The 14981-nt window shown below is 50.0% G+C and overlaps 1 long non-coding RNA gene across 1 annotated transcript in view; it reads left to right on the forward strand.

The window, feature by feature from the left end:
• The window catches only part of LOC123384598, a 28043-nt gene extending 23597 nt beyond the window's left edge, over window positions 1-4446 (forward strand). Inside the window, exon 3 of the long non-coding RNA XR_006595937.1 lies at window positions 2495-4446. This is a non-coding gene — a long non-coding RNA (uncharacterized LOC123384598). The remainder of the gene's footprint in view (window positions 1-2494) is intronic.
• The last annotated feature ends 10535 nt before the right edge of the window (window positions 4447-14981 follow it).

The following is a 14981-nucleotide window of genomic DNA, read 5'->3' on the forward strand; positions in this document are numbered from 1 at the left end:
GTCCACTGTGGTGATGCTGTGAACCCATGAGATGTTTGCCCCACCTTGTCATGGCCCTCAAAAGGTGGGCAGAACAGTAGTAATTGGAGTGAAGGGAATTCAGGGAAAGCTTCCTGGAGGAGGTGGAGTTTGAGAAGGGCCTTGAAAGATAGATAGATTTGTCCTGGAGAAAGGAGCAGAGAGGCCACGCTGACGAGGAAACTCTTGAGTGTGGATCCTGTGGGCAGCAGGCTGCCCCTCCAGGACCTTCTGGAGCCCTTCTGGCACAGGCAACATCACCGTGGATTTACTTATCCTAACCGCTGCACCCACTTCTGGATTCCCTTCTCATCTCCAAAGTGCTCATCACATTGAACCCCTGCTCTTCCCTCCGCACACTCCCACCCCTGCCCGCTTAGCTTTGCCATATTCCCTCCACCTTCATGCTTTCCTGCCCTTGCTGAAATCCTGCTGTCGTGTCCAGGCTCCACCCCCAGCTTGTTGGTGAAACTTTCCCCAGTTTCTTTCAGCCCATCCTCCACATCGGAAAGCACTCCTTTGCCCCCATGACCTCCCACAGTCACCATTCAGCAAACATCGGCTGGGCCTCTAGCTTGCTGGGCTTTGGGGCTCTGTGCCCCCAGCCCGCAGAAGGTCACAGTCAGGGGACAGGCAGACACACAAATCAGTCCCCATGCAGCATGGCCAGGCCTGGATCGTTGTAGACCTGGCCATCTGAAAGACTGGGTCCTTGCTGAAGCCTTGGCCATCTCTCCCAGCATCTGTTGGGAAGCCACCGTGGGGGCGGGGGGGGATCCCAATTAGCAAGTCCCTGTTGCTTGGGTATGTTCCCTGAGGTATTAGGTCACTCAGGTTTTAGCAGGGACCTTATTTGGAAAGCCTGGCTTCCCGGTATGAAATGGGAAGCCAAGGAGCGTCAAGCCTGCTGCTCTCAAGGGCAACACCATCAGGAACAAGATCACGTTTCTGTTTCCCCACAAGCCTTGGGAATTGAAGTATGTGCAGAAATACAATTCATAAATCGATGGACTTTATTTTCACTGTTCCCAGGCTTTAATTTCCAGAAACAAAATGTGAGTGTTATGGCTGAAATTCTCCTAGTTTTAGGAACCCTACCATAACCCAGATTGTTTATGCATAGTTCACATATTATATGACAGGACTGGTTTGAGGAGTAACGAAGGGTCACGGGATTGCGGTCACACTGGAACAAGACGATCTGAGTGTGGTGACCTGTTATTTATACTATTTAGACCGCAAACCCTGCCCTTACACTCCTCCCCCCACACCCCGGGGAACACTCAGGGAGCCAGGGAGCGGGGCCTCTCCCGGAAGCCGAGGGTGCAGGTGACTGGCCGCCAGGGCACGTCAGGGTCTGTCACTCACGGAGAGCCGCGCATGCGCGCGTGTGCGCGCGCATGCGTGCGAGCACGTGTGCTAAGTGGGAGAAAGGAGATGGCTGAGTCGGGGAGAGGGCTTCTTAGCCGCGCCAGCCGTCACCTCAGTCTCCTCGTCTGGAATATGGGTGCGTCACAGGGAATCCCCTGGGGATTTTGATACCTGTGTGTAAAGAGGGCAGGAGAAGGGCTCCCAGGTCTGCCTGCGGATTCCCAAAGTGCTTCCTGGGAGCCGACGGGTGTTAGGCACTGAGCCTTTCAAATGACACTATGACTCGGGGGTTACTCAGGCACTAGGGCCTCTTTACGTCCCTCTGTTCCATCACCCCGATTTTCAGGAGGCTGCTCCGTGTGCACACCCGCCAGGCAGGTGGGGTGAGTGCTGCCGTCACTTCTGCTCCTGGCATGAGACCCATTGCCCAGGGCACCTTCTCTAGCTCCGCCTTAATTTAGCGTTTATTTGTTTTTGAGAGAGACAGAAACAGAGCGTTAGCAGGGGAGAGGCAGAGAGAGAGGGAAACACAGAATCTGAAGCAGGTTCCAGGCCCTGAGCTGTCAGCACAGGGCCCGACAAGGGGCTGGAACTGGTGAACCCTGAGATCTTGACCTTGCGGTGGTTTAACCGACTGAGCCCCCCAGGCGCCCCCTAGCTTCGCTTTTGAGCAGCGCCTCAGTTTTCTCCCATCCTTTAACACCTGCCCCCAAATGAACACTGCGCATCAGCTCAGTTCATTTTAGTAGAGTGCTCAGCCTTGCTGCATGCCTTTTGTGAGGAGGGGCCACTGCTTCTCAGGAAATCCGGGCCTCTGTAGTGGGAGGCAGGTGCCAGCTTCTCTCCTGAGACTATAGCAGGGATCTCGTGTGCTCTACCTGAAGGTGTGCTCTGGACAGGTGGTGGTGGGGGCTGGGGGCCTCTGGCCAGGACCCCTCCCCAGGTGTAGAGCCCCCAGTGCGTCTGCCTCTGCCAGGATCCTCAGCTCCCCACTCCAGCCTTTTTTCAGACCCCAGAAGAAGGTTTTCAAATGGCAGAAACTGGCTGAAGCACTCAAGATCATAACATGGGTTGTTTTGACTTAGTTTTTGCTTTCCCTTAACAGAACTCCCAGTGTGCTGCCCTCAGTGGAACTTCACCTATGTCTCCGAGGTGTGCAGGGCACCTTTCCGGGAGGATGGAGCCTGTTGTTCTGGAGGATGGCTTTCTGTTGACACTTGCAGCTGTCCCCACTCACCATTGCATCCCTGTGAGATGCAGGGACAGCACAGGGGACTCCACTCTTCAGAACTGAAGAGGGCACCTTCCAATGATAAGAATCCGCCTTGGCCTCTGGCAGATGTGCTCTGGATGTGATTGATTGATACACTGGTGTCCTTCCGGGATAGTGTCCCATCTTGACCAGATACATGCCCATCCTTTGGAACCGAGGGCCAGACCGGCCTGGCTGGCTGAGATAGAGAAGGAAAGGACTCAAGGTCTGTCTGAGCCCCCTCTCCCTGCTAATCACAAGCTGTCTGGGAGCACAGTTGGAAAATCAGGCAAGTCAGAAGGGGTCGAACCTCATCTGCAGCAGACTGGATCAGGAAGGAGGAAGAAGGAGAAACTTGGAAGTCACCAGGCTGCTTCTCACCAGCCCTGTGTCCTCACCCTTGACGACTCAGGTGTCATTGCTTTGACAAATGGACTGTGAGCTCAGTCCCTGTGTGTGAGCGGGTGTAGAAAGCTTCTCCCTTCCAGATGCAGCAGCTCAGTACTTGCCTTGTGCACAGGCACGGCTTTCTTCTTGGAGAAGGAAAAAAGGCCATCCTCACAGTGAAACTTGCTTCATTCGTCTCAGGAGTAATGGTGAGCCTCTCTCTGAAAGCCACTTAATTATGTGGCGAGGGTCCTGCTGTGGTGAGTGCTGCAGAGGCCGTCCAGCCAGGCACGCTCCCCTTGTAAGTGGTAAAATATACAGTACGATTAAGTAGCATGAGAAACCTGAGTGTTGTTTCTGAAGACATCAGTCCGTGTTTGGACTGTTTTGATTTACTGTTAATTTGGGGAGGCTGGCTTCTCCTTGAAAAGCATGGAATGTGCACTTTTAAAATAATTGCAATCAAATCTCGCCCTGATAGGGGCTTTCTGGTTCCCTGGACACTGGGCAGCAGTACTCTGGGGGTGGGATATATTCATTCTGCAAAACATTTTCCCGAGTGTTCTTTCAGCCGATTCCCCCACACTCTTGTCAGGAGCAGGGTTGCATTGCTTCCCACCGCCAGATTCCTTCTTCATCTTTAAAGACTTCCTGGGGTCTGAAGAAGGGAGCTGGGGGCCTGGCGGTGCCTAATCTAGGCACCTAATCTAGGTTGTGGAGCCTGCCCTCCTAGTGCCGTTCTTGTAGGATTTCCTTTAGTTGGAGTGAACAGGGAGGTGGGAGCACATCTGTGTTCTATGAAAACTGACCCAGCACTCCTCATGCAGCAGGGTCTGCCTTAACTTCCCTCTTGCGGTTGGAATTGATAAAATGGGTTATTGAGTCATCCTCTTGATGGGGCCCACAGCGTCGGAACCTGTCCAGGGGCCAAGAGGTGAACTGAGGCAGGATGCATGCTTTACTCCATCTGATTATGTAAACCAGGCACTAGGCAAATCCAGGAGATGTCAGTATGAGGGGCGGCAGGTTTTCGGCTGAATCGTTTGGGGGAGTAAAGTGAGAACCCGTATTTTAAAAAAGTTAATGCTAGGAGAGGAGACAGAGGAAGCAAAGAATTTTTACTTTTTCATTTTGCCTTACAAGGTAATTTGAAAATAAAAATTACCCTTTGAAATGTTGCCAGCAGTGACTGAGTGAAAACCAGTGAGGGTTCAGAAGTTCGAGTCCTACTCTGGTTTCAAATAAGGTACTTAATGGGCCTTTCCCATCATTGAGCACAAATACATATCCCTAACATTTCTCCAAAATTTGATTTTGTTCTCCATTTCAAGGAAAAAGTGTTGTGAACGGGCTGAGCCTGGTTTCCCTGGCCATGACAAATTCTCATGAAACCAGCATACAGGAACTGGATTTTCACAGCCGTCTTTGGGTGGGGGTGGGGGGGGTCCCCAGGTGGTGGGGAGCTGCCCCTGATGTGGGTTTCTGGGAGTGGGAGTTGGGGGTGGGGGAAGCTCCATACAAATTGGATGCGAATATAATTGATATTTAAGTCTCTCTCTGGAAACTTAAACTTTGATAGTTTACATCTCCGCTTAATAGCATATTAAATCATTTTATAACCCTTAACAACTGTTTAATCTTTTCATTGTTGAAAAATGAGGTAATTGATCTAAGCCATGTCAGAATACGCCAGGAAAAACTTATTTAAATGTACCACCCTTCGCCATGGCATTCAAGGGATTCAAGGGACCTGTATGTGTTTTAGGGGAGCCCTCCTCTCCCACAGTGGGTCTCACCCTGAATGGGGTCAGAGACAAAGAATCCTCAGTGGGCAGAGGCTGGGGGAGGCCAGTAGGGGGGAAAGGCAGAGCCTGAGATTTGGCCCTCAGGCTATGGTATTGTGGCCATCCAGGATTTTGGCTTCTAACTGGGCATTGTTTAAAACACGCTTTTCTGGCCGACAGTATGTTCTATGATCTCTCACTGCATTCAGCAAGGTTGTTTGTGGGCCATCACAATTGGAGTGCTCGTGGCCCAAGCGAGGGAGAGTGAGAACAAGAACAAGAACAAGAGAGGAGAGAGTAAGTGCTCTGTTATTCCAAAAACAAGTATGCCTTCTCCTTGGGAATGACACCAAAGAATACCTTCTAAATGAAGTATGTTTCCCTTCAGAGATTACAGCATCAGTGGATCAAAGTCCCCTGGAAATAGCTTTTGGCAGCTCTGAGGTTCTCTGTAACTCTTCTTTGACTTGAGCAGGGCAGCCCTGTGCTGGGAGCAGCGGCTGTCCTGCCTTTGGAGGCCGCGGAGCCAGGGGTAGGGACAGATAGGTGTCCTGTGGATCTGCTGACCACTCTGCAAACCCTGTGGCCTCATGTTGGTTTGGAGTTGGTTTGGTTGGATGTGGTTTTGTTTCTCTGGAAAATTGATTGTGGCGCACGGGCTGGCTCCCTCTGTCCAAGTAATGCAATACAGGCATCTTCTAAACTTAAACAAGGCTTTGGCAATGCTGGTGAAATGTATTGTCGTCAGCTCCGTGTCCTGACGTCCTCCATAGACTTGAGGAATGTTTGGACCTTGGCCCCTGAGCCCTTTCTGGTTTAAGTTTAATGAGAGTCCGGGCAATCCAAATGTCTACCTGGCAGCAGGGAAGAGACCCTTCACGTTAATTATTGCTAAGCTCAACTGTCTCCTTCCAAGCCCCATATACAGCCCTACACATTTGTATACATTTTATATGGTCTATTTCCATTATAAATTGCCCATAAATTAAATACAGATTTTCTTGGGAACATCTTAAAAAAAAGGGAAAAGATCCGTGTGATACATGTTTCTGGTATTGGAGGTGATGTGGGTTACAGAGGGGGAGCGTGGGCCCGTGTGCTGACTCCCCAACACGGAGGTCATGCGTCTGGGTTAAGGCAACCTGAGTGGTGTGTGAACGGATATGCAGCGTGCCTTTTCTCCATCTTTCCTGTTGTGAGCTGCACATCGTGATTTTGAAGAGAATGGAGACTGATTGATTGACCTAGACAGGCTGGAGCAGGTCCAGAGGAGGACAGGAGGACAGTGAGGGATGGGAGAGCTCCCCTCTCTCCTCTAAGAGAAGGCTGGGCTTGTTGCATTTGTCTGGAGGGGAGTGCTCTCAGCACCGTGCAGCGATGCTTTGGGGAGTCATCTTCATTGCGAGGTGTGTTGCCAGCGTAATCTGTTGCTAATAACGAAGTACTAATGTACGTTAAATAAGAAATTAGAGCAGATTCAAGGTTCATCTCTAAAATGTCCTTCTTGTTCCCTTCCATTCCCAAAAGCTGTGCCCCAGCCTTTGCTGCCTCAGGGACTTTGCACATACTGCTTCTTCTACATAGCTCGCTTGGTCTCTCCCCTCTTTTTGGTTTGTACTTAATAATTAAGTCTTCCTTGACTACTCTATTTACAAATGTACCCTGAGTACTCTCTCCTCTTCCTTTATTTCTCTTTATTTTATTTATTTTTTTTAACGTTTATTTTATTTTTGAGACAGAGACAGAGCATGAACGGGGGAGGGTCAGAGAGAGAGGGAGACACAGAATCTGAAACAGGCTCCAGGCCCTGAGCGGTCAGCACAGAGCCCAACGCGAGGCTTGAACTCACGGACCGCGAGATCATGACCTGAGCCGAAGTCGGACGCTTAACCGACTGAGCCACCCAGGCGCCCCTTCCTTTATTTCTCTTTAACTATCCCTGTTTGACATTTTGTGCATTTTATTATTTTTTTATTATTATAAGCAATAGTAAATATAGGGTCTATGAGGTAGACCCTTTTTTTATCTCTTTTTTTCTTTCTGTCTCTTTCATGCTCTATTCTATTCTGGTGCCCAGCACCTGGTAGGTGCTCAGTAAAATGTGTTAAATGTATATATGAATGCCCACGGATATGTGGATATGTGTTTGGAGGTCATTAGTTACATGTTATGGAGGAACAGATATTGCAAACATTGCTTTAGGAGACTAGACTTGAACCAGTTACTGGAAATTACAAAAAGGTAGGTTCTAGTCTAAATTTTTTTTAATGTTTATTTATTTTTGAGAGAGACAGACAGAGGGCAAGCAGGGGAGGGGCGGAGAGAGAGGGAGACACAAAATCTGAATGAAGCAGGCTCTAGGCTCTGAGCTGTCAGCACAGAGCCTGACACAGGGCTCTAACTCATGAACCATGAGATCGTGAACTGAGCAGAAGTCGGACACCTAACCGACTGAGCCATCCAGGTGCCCCTAAAAAAATAATTTTTTTTTAAAGAAATACAAGCTTCCACCAAGGACTGAGCTGACCTCTAGGGGTGGGAATGCCTGTGGAGGAAGTATCTAAGACAAGTGAGGATGGCTGCTCATCAAGGGGGCTGTTGAGAGGACACCTGTCCTAAGGTAGGGTTATGGGATCACAGGTATCCTGACTCTCCTTCTCTGTGATTTTGTTTAAGGCCTTAAAATGCTCTATCCTGGGCTCTCCTAAAAATCAGTATGCTTTCAGGAATTTGTGCTGGATCACACAGCTCTGGCTGGGCTGAGCCCAGATGGCACAGGTTTCTTGCTTAGAATGTGAGCCCCCAGGGTGCTGTCATCCTGCTGTGGCTGGGGTGGCCTCTGTACCTCCAGCAGGTGGTCTGGCCCTGGTGGTCTCTGGGCTGCCTTTCTCATGGTCTATTGGACCTTTTCCCAGGGCCCAGTGGTGCTGCAAGTTAATTTGTCCCCAAATGAGATATTCGTGTCTTTATTCTCCATTCAAGTAACTATTAAGTGTTATGTTCCCCCTGTGAATCTGCTCTGGTCATTAGGGCCCCATCCCCCAGGCACTGGACTTGACACTAACTCCCTCTTCCTCCTTGTGTCCCGCCAGCCCCAGCTCAGACTCCCACAGAGTGGGGAGAAGGGCCGTGTAGAGACTTAGTGGTCAGCACACCAGTCAGGATGCCTAGACCTGGGCTGTACAGCTTCAGAGCTTAGAGGTGGATGAGAGAGTTTCTAGTAGGGCTTCACTGAGGGAGCTCTGGAGGGGGGCTCAGCTGGAGTCTCGCACTGGAGCAGGACGAAGCCAGCCCCAGCAGGAGCCCCAGGAGGAGCCAGGGCTGCAGAGCTGGGAGCGGAGGAGCCTGTTGGTCAAGTCCAGGGCCCTGGGCCCCACGTGTGTGCAGGAGGACTAGAAACCATCCCCCTTTCCCATCTTTCTTCAAGGCAGGCCCTGCATCAGTGTGGGGCTCAGGAATAGACAGAAGGCATGTTGCACAGCCCAGCACCAGGATGCAAAGTGTAGAAAATGCCATCTAGAGGCACCACTCACTTGAGTGGTCAGAGCACCTGGGCTCCATTACACATGAGCTGGGTGATCTTGGATAAGCCATCTGACCCCTCTTATTGTGGTGTCTGCATCTGTATAGTGGGGACTAGACTCTAATCATGAGATGGTTCTCTTGATGTTAGGTGGGGGTGTGTGGCTTTTTCTTTTCATTATATGACTTTGTGTGCTATTTGATTTTTCTAAACTCTGCATAGGCATACGCTTGATTTTAATAATAAAATAGATATTCGGAAACTTCATGAAATGCTATGTGAGTATGTCAGTCTCTGCTTTCTATCCTGGGGGCAGAGACAGTAGTAACTGGCTTCTGGAGCCCTGAGCTTCTGCCTAAGTATTCTGAAGCTGTGACACCCAGACCTTCCCAGGAAAGCCTTTGTAGAACTAAAACATCTCTTCTGTGTTGGAGCCTAGAAGAGCATGTTTTGAGGGGGCTCCTCTGTTCTAGCCTGGGGCCTGTGGGGCTGTTGGGGAACAATCATGCGACCCTGTGCTTTATGGCCCTGCGTGGTGCATGAAATCTTCCCCACTTGGGCTTCATAAATTATTCTGTGGGGTCCATTAGAGCTGGGTGGGGAGCAAGAGAGTGATTTTATGGGTGATTTACACATGGCCTTTGTCTGAGATCCCACATGTTGCCAGCTGGACAGCGGCTTCTGGCTGCTTCCATGGCAAAGCCCTGGCCCTGAGGGGCCCCCACAGTGTGAAATCATACCACATGACCTGTGGCTGGGCAGAGGGGCTCTAAGACCCCACAAAGAGGTTCGCCTCCAGAAAATCTAGGAAGGAGGTAAAGTCATGTAGCCCTGTCTCTTCATCTGTTTTCAGGAGGACTTGGAGTTCAGTCCCTTATGGCTTGTCCCCCTGGAGTAAGAGTCCTCCCAGGAAGAAATCATGATTTTGGAGCTTGCTGTGCCTTTGAGATCATAAAACCCAGCTTTGGATTTTGCCATGGAAGAAACAGGCTCGAGACCTTTCAGAGGGTCATGTAGTTGGTCAATAGCAGGGCTGAGACCAGCTCTCTTTCTCCTACCTCATGTTGCCTCTTTGGACCAAGGGGAGCTGAGGATGGGGGAGATTGGTGCCTCTCCATGCCTAGATGGCAGTCTTCTAGAGACCCTGAGCTTATGGGAATGTGGTCCTTCTGCCTGGGTAGGGAGTCTGAGGCATCAGTTGCCTTCCTAGCCTGGGACCACATATCCCCCTGCCTCCAGCACTGGGCCTGGTGCTGCTGGGATGTCCTGGTACCTTCTCTGAGGCTGCCTGGTATTTCCCAAGGTTGCCAGAGCACTCACACCATGATTTCCTTCCTGGGCATGGCTGTGCATAATGACTCATCCCTCACATGTTCTGTTGATGGTGGCAACAGTTGGGTGCGGGGTGTTCATGGCTTCAGCTCCATCAGTGTCCCATCTGACCTGGGGGAGTGGGGAGGCCTGGCCTGGGGAGTGCACTTGTGCTACTACTCACTGCCTGTGTGGCCTTGAGGGAGTCCCTTTCATTGAGCTTTTCCAGGAGCTATTGCTTCTCCTGGGAGCATTTTAGGAACATTGGTGTGACTCAGCCTTGGTGGCATGGAGACCTGTGTGATACCTCACTCCTGCGAGTGCCTCTGTCTTACTGCTTCCCCACTTTGCGGGCTCATACCTGAGCATCCGTGGAAGATGGACATCCATCTTGAAGCTCTTTATAAGTTTTGAACAAGAGGACCCACATTTTCAGTCTACCCCAGGCTCCTGGAATTATGTAGCTGGTCCTGTCCCCACGCCCAGCTGGTCTCTGATACCCTTCATGCGGTTCAGATGGATGACTGGGGAGGGGTAGGGTAGGGGCAGAGCTGAGGGCACTTCCAGATGGTGAAGGATACTTGCTGGCTGGGATGAAAGGGTAGGATCCATTTCCAGAGACTATGAACTTGGCAAAGCTCTTCTTGGAAACTCACAGGCCCTGCTTTCTGTGGCTTTTCTCCCTGTGTTCTCCATTTAGGCTTTCTACATTCTGCTAATTTCTTACCTCCAACCCCAAAGGTCTTGTTTTTAGGGCAGGTTTTATGGGGTTCGCCATTGTAGTAGTTAGAGTAGGCTAGATCAGGTAGTAAATTAACCTGGAAATCCCGGTGGTTTAATACAATGTTTTATTTCTTGCCTGTGCTTTCTGTCTATCACAGATTGGGGGTGGAGATTCTGTTCTCCGCAGTGACTCAATGTCCTTAGCTCATGGAATCTCTGCCACTTGTATCCATACCATACAGAGTACACAGTTTCTCTTGATTGCTCTGGCGGGAGAATGGGATGAAGGAGGGTCCCCCAACTGTTCTTTTATGCTTCAGCTTGAAAGTGACCTGTATCACCTCTGCTCATAGCCCATATGCCCAGAATTAGTTCTGGGGGCTCCATCTAACTGCAAGGGGACTAGAACATGGGGCCTTCTACTTTCAGGAGGAAGAAAAGAAATAGATACTGATGAACACCAGATGTGTCTGGTCAAATGCCCCCAGAAACTTTTGTCAAATAGGTGAATGAATGGAAGGAAAGAGAAATGCTATGCTCACATCTCTTCATCTGAAAAGAATTGTGTTGAATCTTTACGTGAGAGTATTTTCAGTGATCACTTATGGATTCTTAAATGTAAAGCCCTCAGCCAGGCTCTAAATATCCCTTGTGGCAGAAAGACATTGCCCATTGCCTGTTGTGGGGTCTGGAATGTCAGTGAGCCAGGCCTTCCTTGGGTGTATAGGGTGTCTTCTGGGGTTGAGCAAAGTGGGAGAGAAGCTGATATAAAGTGGTGCTTAGTATCTGTGGGTGTGGACTGCTGGCAGACTTTAATTCTGATAAACTTAAAAACAGGTGTAACCAATACGAACTTGATCCATGCCATTTGGGTGTAAGAAATGTCACATTTATGTTTCTAAACCATGAAGCAAATCCTGTGGCTACAGCTGAGGTGGACTCTGTCTCCTTTTCCCCAAGCCTCTCCATCCCAGAACGTTGGTCTGAAGCCCCTGATCTGTTGAATGTGCTAGCTCCCAGCCCATGGCCACTTGATTGGGGTTCTGCCTGCCTGCCTGCCTGCCTGTCTCCATCATTTCCACTGACACTCAGAGGCATTAGCCACCAGCCACAGTGTAGCCAGAAGATTTAATTATGAGTTACCTCATTTCATTCACATTTACGTGGCCAAAGCCCATTGCAGACAAAACACCAATAAAAGCCCAGGCCCAGAGAAACACAGGGCTGTAGAGCAGAGGAAGCAGGGTTGTTCTCATGGCCCAAAACTTGTGTCTTTCCCTCCGCCTCCTTTTTTGGCAAGAGAGAAAATGAAATAAGTTTAAGAACGACGTACAGTCCACATTTGATGGCTGTAGAATGTGTATGGCCTTCAGCTGCTTCCAGCAAATTATTCATGATCTATTTGAGCATTAGCTAGACGCTGACACCATGTCTCCCTACACTGACTCAGCCCCCGCTGGGGCCCTACTTGGGGCCTTCTGACTGGGGCCTTGATGGAGTCCATACCTGAGCCAGGTAACTCCCCTTAGGAGCAACTCTATGCTCACGTCCACTGATGGGCCCTGGAAAGTGAAGCATTTTCAGGACCTCGAAGTAGGCCCTGACACCTGGCTTGGGACATGGGGGCCGTCAGTCTGTCCTGGGAACAATATAGCACAGGCACCCGCCCAGGCCCCAGGCACCCTGGCCAAGCCTGGATTGTGTGTGGTTTCCATCTAAGGAAAAGAGCCCATTTATTTGCATTTCTTATGGTTCCCAATAAGGGAGTAATTGCCCCTCACCTCACTTTTAGTATCGCTGTGCAGCACTTTTGCCCTAAAGTGGTCCTAAAGCTTGGGTAAATTGGAACTCTGGTTGGACAATCAGGAGATCCCCGCAACCCATTTTGTGACCTTTGCCAATTCCCTTCTTTCTCCAGGCCCTGGTTTTATTTTGTCTTTTAAAAAGCAGGAGATATCCAAAAAAAAAAAAAAAAAATCTTTTTTTAAAGATCCATGAGAGCCGTTCTTCAAACAAAAAGCTCCATATATAGAATAGATAACCTCTGAATTGCTCTTTTGAGACTGTGGGGCAGGGATAATGCTGCTCATGTCCCTGATTCTAAATTTTTTTTTTTTTTTTTACATTTTTATTAATCTTTGAGACAGCACAAGCAAGGAAGGGGCAGAGAGAGAGGGGGAGACATAGAATCCAAAGCAGCCTCCAGGCTCTGAGCTGTCAGCACAGAGTCTGATGCGGGGCTCGAACCCATGAACCGTAAGATCATGACCTGAGCTGAAGTCAGACGCTTAACCGACTGAGCCACCCAGGTGCCCCTCATGTCCCTGATTCTACCTTACACCTACGTTCCACTCCCCTGGCATCCTGTAAAGGACTCTGTATCCCGAAGGACTCCATCCGGCCTAGTTTGAAAACCAGCAGGGTAGGTCATCTGTGAGGACATGGTGATATCCAGCATTCTGATTTTTACCTCATCCCTCCCTTGACAAAACAAAATAAAGCCAAAAGGGCTACAGAACTCCCATAAGACCCAAGAATTAAGGCAGAGAAGATGGGGCCAGTGTCTTCATGAGAGTTTCCTCTTTCTCCTCTGTGGTTTGAAGCACTATGTGTTGACCACTGGACTGCCTCCATTCCCTGGGCCTCCCCTTGTCAGCCAAACAGGTCTGTTTGGGCCCTGGGAGGGGTGGTGGCCCACCCTCTTCTGGTCACCCTTCTACTGACCTGGTCCCCAGGCCTTGAGACTCTCAGGATGGAACACTTGGGGGTGTTCTGTCTCCTCTGGAGAGGCCTCTAACTGCCCTCCCCCACCCCCATGTCAGGAGTAGATGAAGAGGTGAGGTGAAGAGGAGAGTACTGGCTGCTGGGGATTCAGGAGAGCATAATTGTCCTCTTCAAATTCTAGTTGGGTAAGGACCGTCTGCTTCGTTCGTAGTAGATGATTTATAAGTATTTGTGGAGTAAATGTAAGTGTGGTGGGGGAAAACAGGAAAGCAGATTTCAACACATGGAAGAAAATGTTGAGATTGTGATCATTCACAAGTCTTGGTCACCGGTGGTATTGAGTCAGTGGTCGATGGCCCTGTGGCAGATGCTCGAGGCTCAGAACACTGGATGGGCTTGTACTCGAACACCTCCAAGTGTGCTCTCACCTCACCATGGAGGTCTTAGAATCCAGAGAAGAAAGATGGCCCACTTTGTCTGCGGCAATTTCCTGGACAAAGTGACTTTCTTTGTCCCAGGAAAGTTGCCTTACTCTTGCCCAATTAGCCTGGTGAGGACTAGCTGAGGGAAATCTCCACTTGTTAATGGTGTGGAGACTGAGCGGACAGAGATGTGTGTGTCCTGGGAGGCTCAGCCTGGAATGCTTCACTGCAGGCGCCAATCACAGGGTGCACCCCCCCCCCCCCCCCATCGGGTGGCCTACTTCCCTCACTGGGTCAGTGCAGTAGATCTTACTTTGCTAGGCTCATGTTGCAAGTGAGTTTTCAATTTCTGGATTGAGGAGGGAGGCTTGGCATTTTAGCTTTGCAGCTAAGTCTAGGACATACCTGGCCTAGGAGGTTTCCTTTTCTGAATGTCATCAAAGCAAAGAGCTTCTTCCTCTGTGATGTTTGGGGCTGTCCTTCAGTGCCCTGAAACTTGATGGAGCTGGGCAATAATCCCATAATGGCCTTGAAAACACCTGGGTCTGGAAAGGCCCTCAGAGGCATCTTCTTCCTCCCTTGCCTGCTAGAGAAACTCCTGGTGCAATCTTTGGCAGGTGGTCCTCCAGTACCAGGATCCATCTTGGAGTCACCACCTTTTGAGATGGCCTGTTATACTCTGCACTGAGCAGATAGATATGGACGCATCTTATGACCCCAAAAGTGGCACAGATATAGTAGTATCACACTCCTGTAGCTTCCCAATAACTTGTAGCTGTCCCTGGGTCCTGGCTCTGCCTTCTGGGGCCCTGAAGCCTGTGTTGTGCTCCCTCTGATCCAGGAAAGCCCTTCAGGATCTGCAGGCAGCAAGGTCCCTGTCCAGCCCCTCAGCCGATCTAGGACTGCATGATGCTGTGAATCAGGATACTCTCCTCCTCTTCTGAGGGAGGGTTACCAAGGCCACCAAATGACGAGGGGTCTCCTGTCCTGGTACTGCTGTTGGACAGGATTGGAGCCCCAGGGGAGAGGTGCAGCAGGCTTAGGGCTCTAACCGGCGGGAGTGGCTTATCCAGCAGTCCTGAGAATCTTGGAGTCTACCTGGTTGTGGCATTGGAAGGGGGCTGACATGCTCTCATCCACTGGGGTAACCTTTTTGGTTTGGGCCATATCTTCAAAAGCATCATCTAGTCAGATGTTGGGAAGCAGCTAAGGCTTTGCTGCTTGGCAGAAGAAGGTAGGAGCAGAAAGAGGTAGAGCTCTGTATTTATTAAGTTCCTATGGTGTGCTGGATTCTTCTGTGTAGTGTCCCATTTAGCTCTCACCTAACTCCATGGGCTAGTGGTGTTTTTATTTCACTAGAGAAGTCGGTGTTGGCCCTCGGCCACAGTGGAGTTTAGATTGAACTTAGGACCACCTGCCCCAAAGCCTGTGTTCTTGGTTGCTGTCCCAGCCTGGCTTCATGGTCT

The sequence above is a fragment of the Felis catus genome, chromosome A3 (genome assembly GCF_018350175.1).
Source record: "Felis catus isolate Fca126 chromosome A3, F.catus_Fca126_mat1.0, whole genome shotgun sequence".
Taxonomy (NCBI): Eukaryota; Metazoa; Chordata; class Mammalia; order Carnivora; family Felidae; genus Felis; species Felis catus.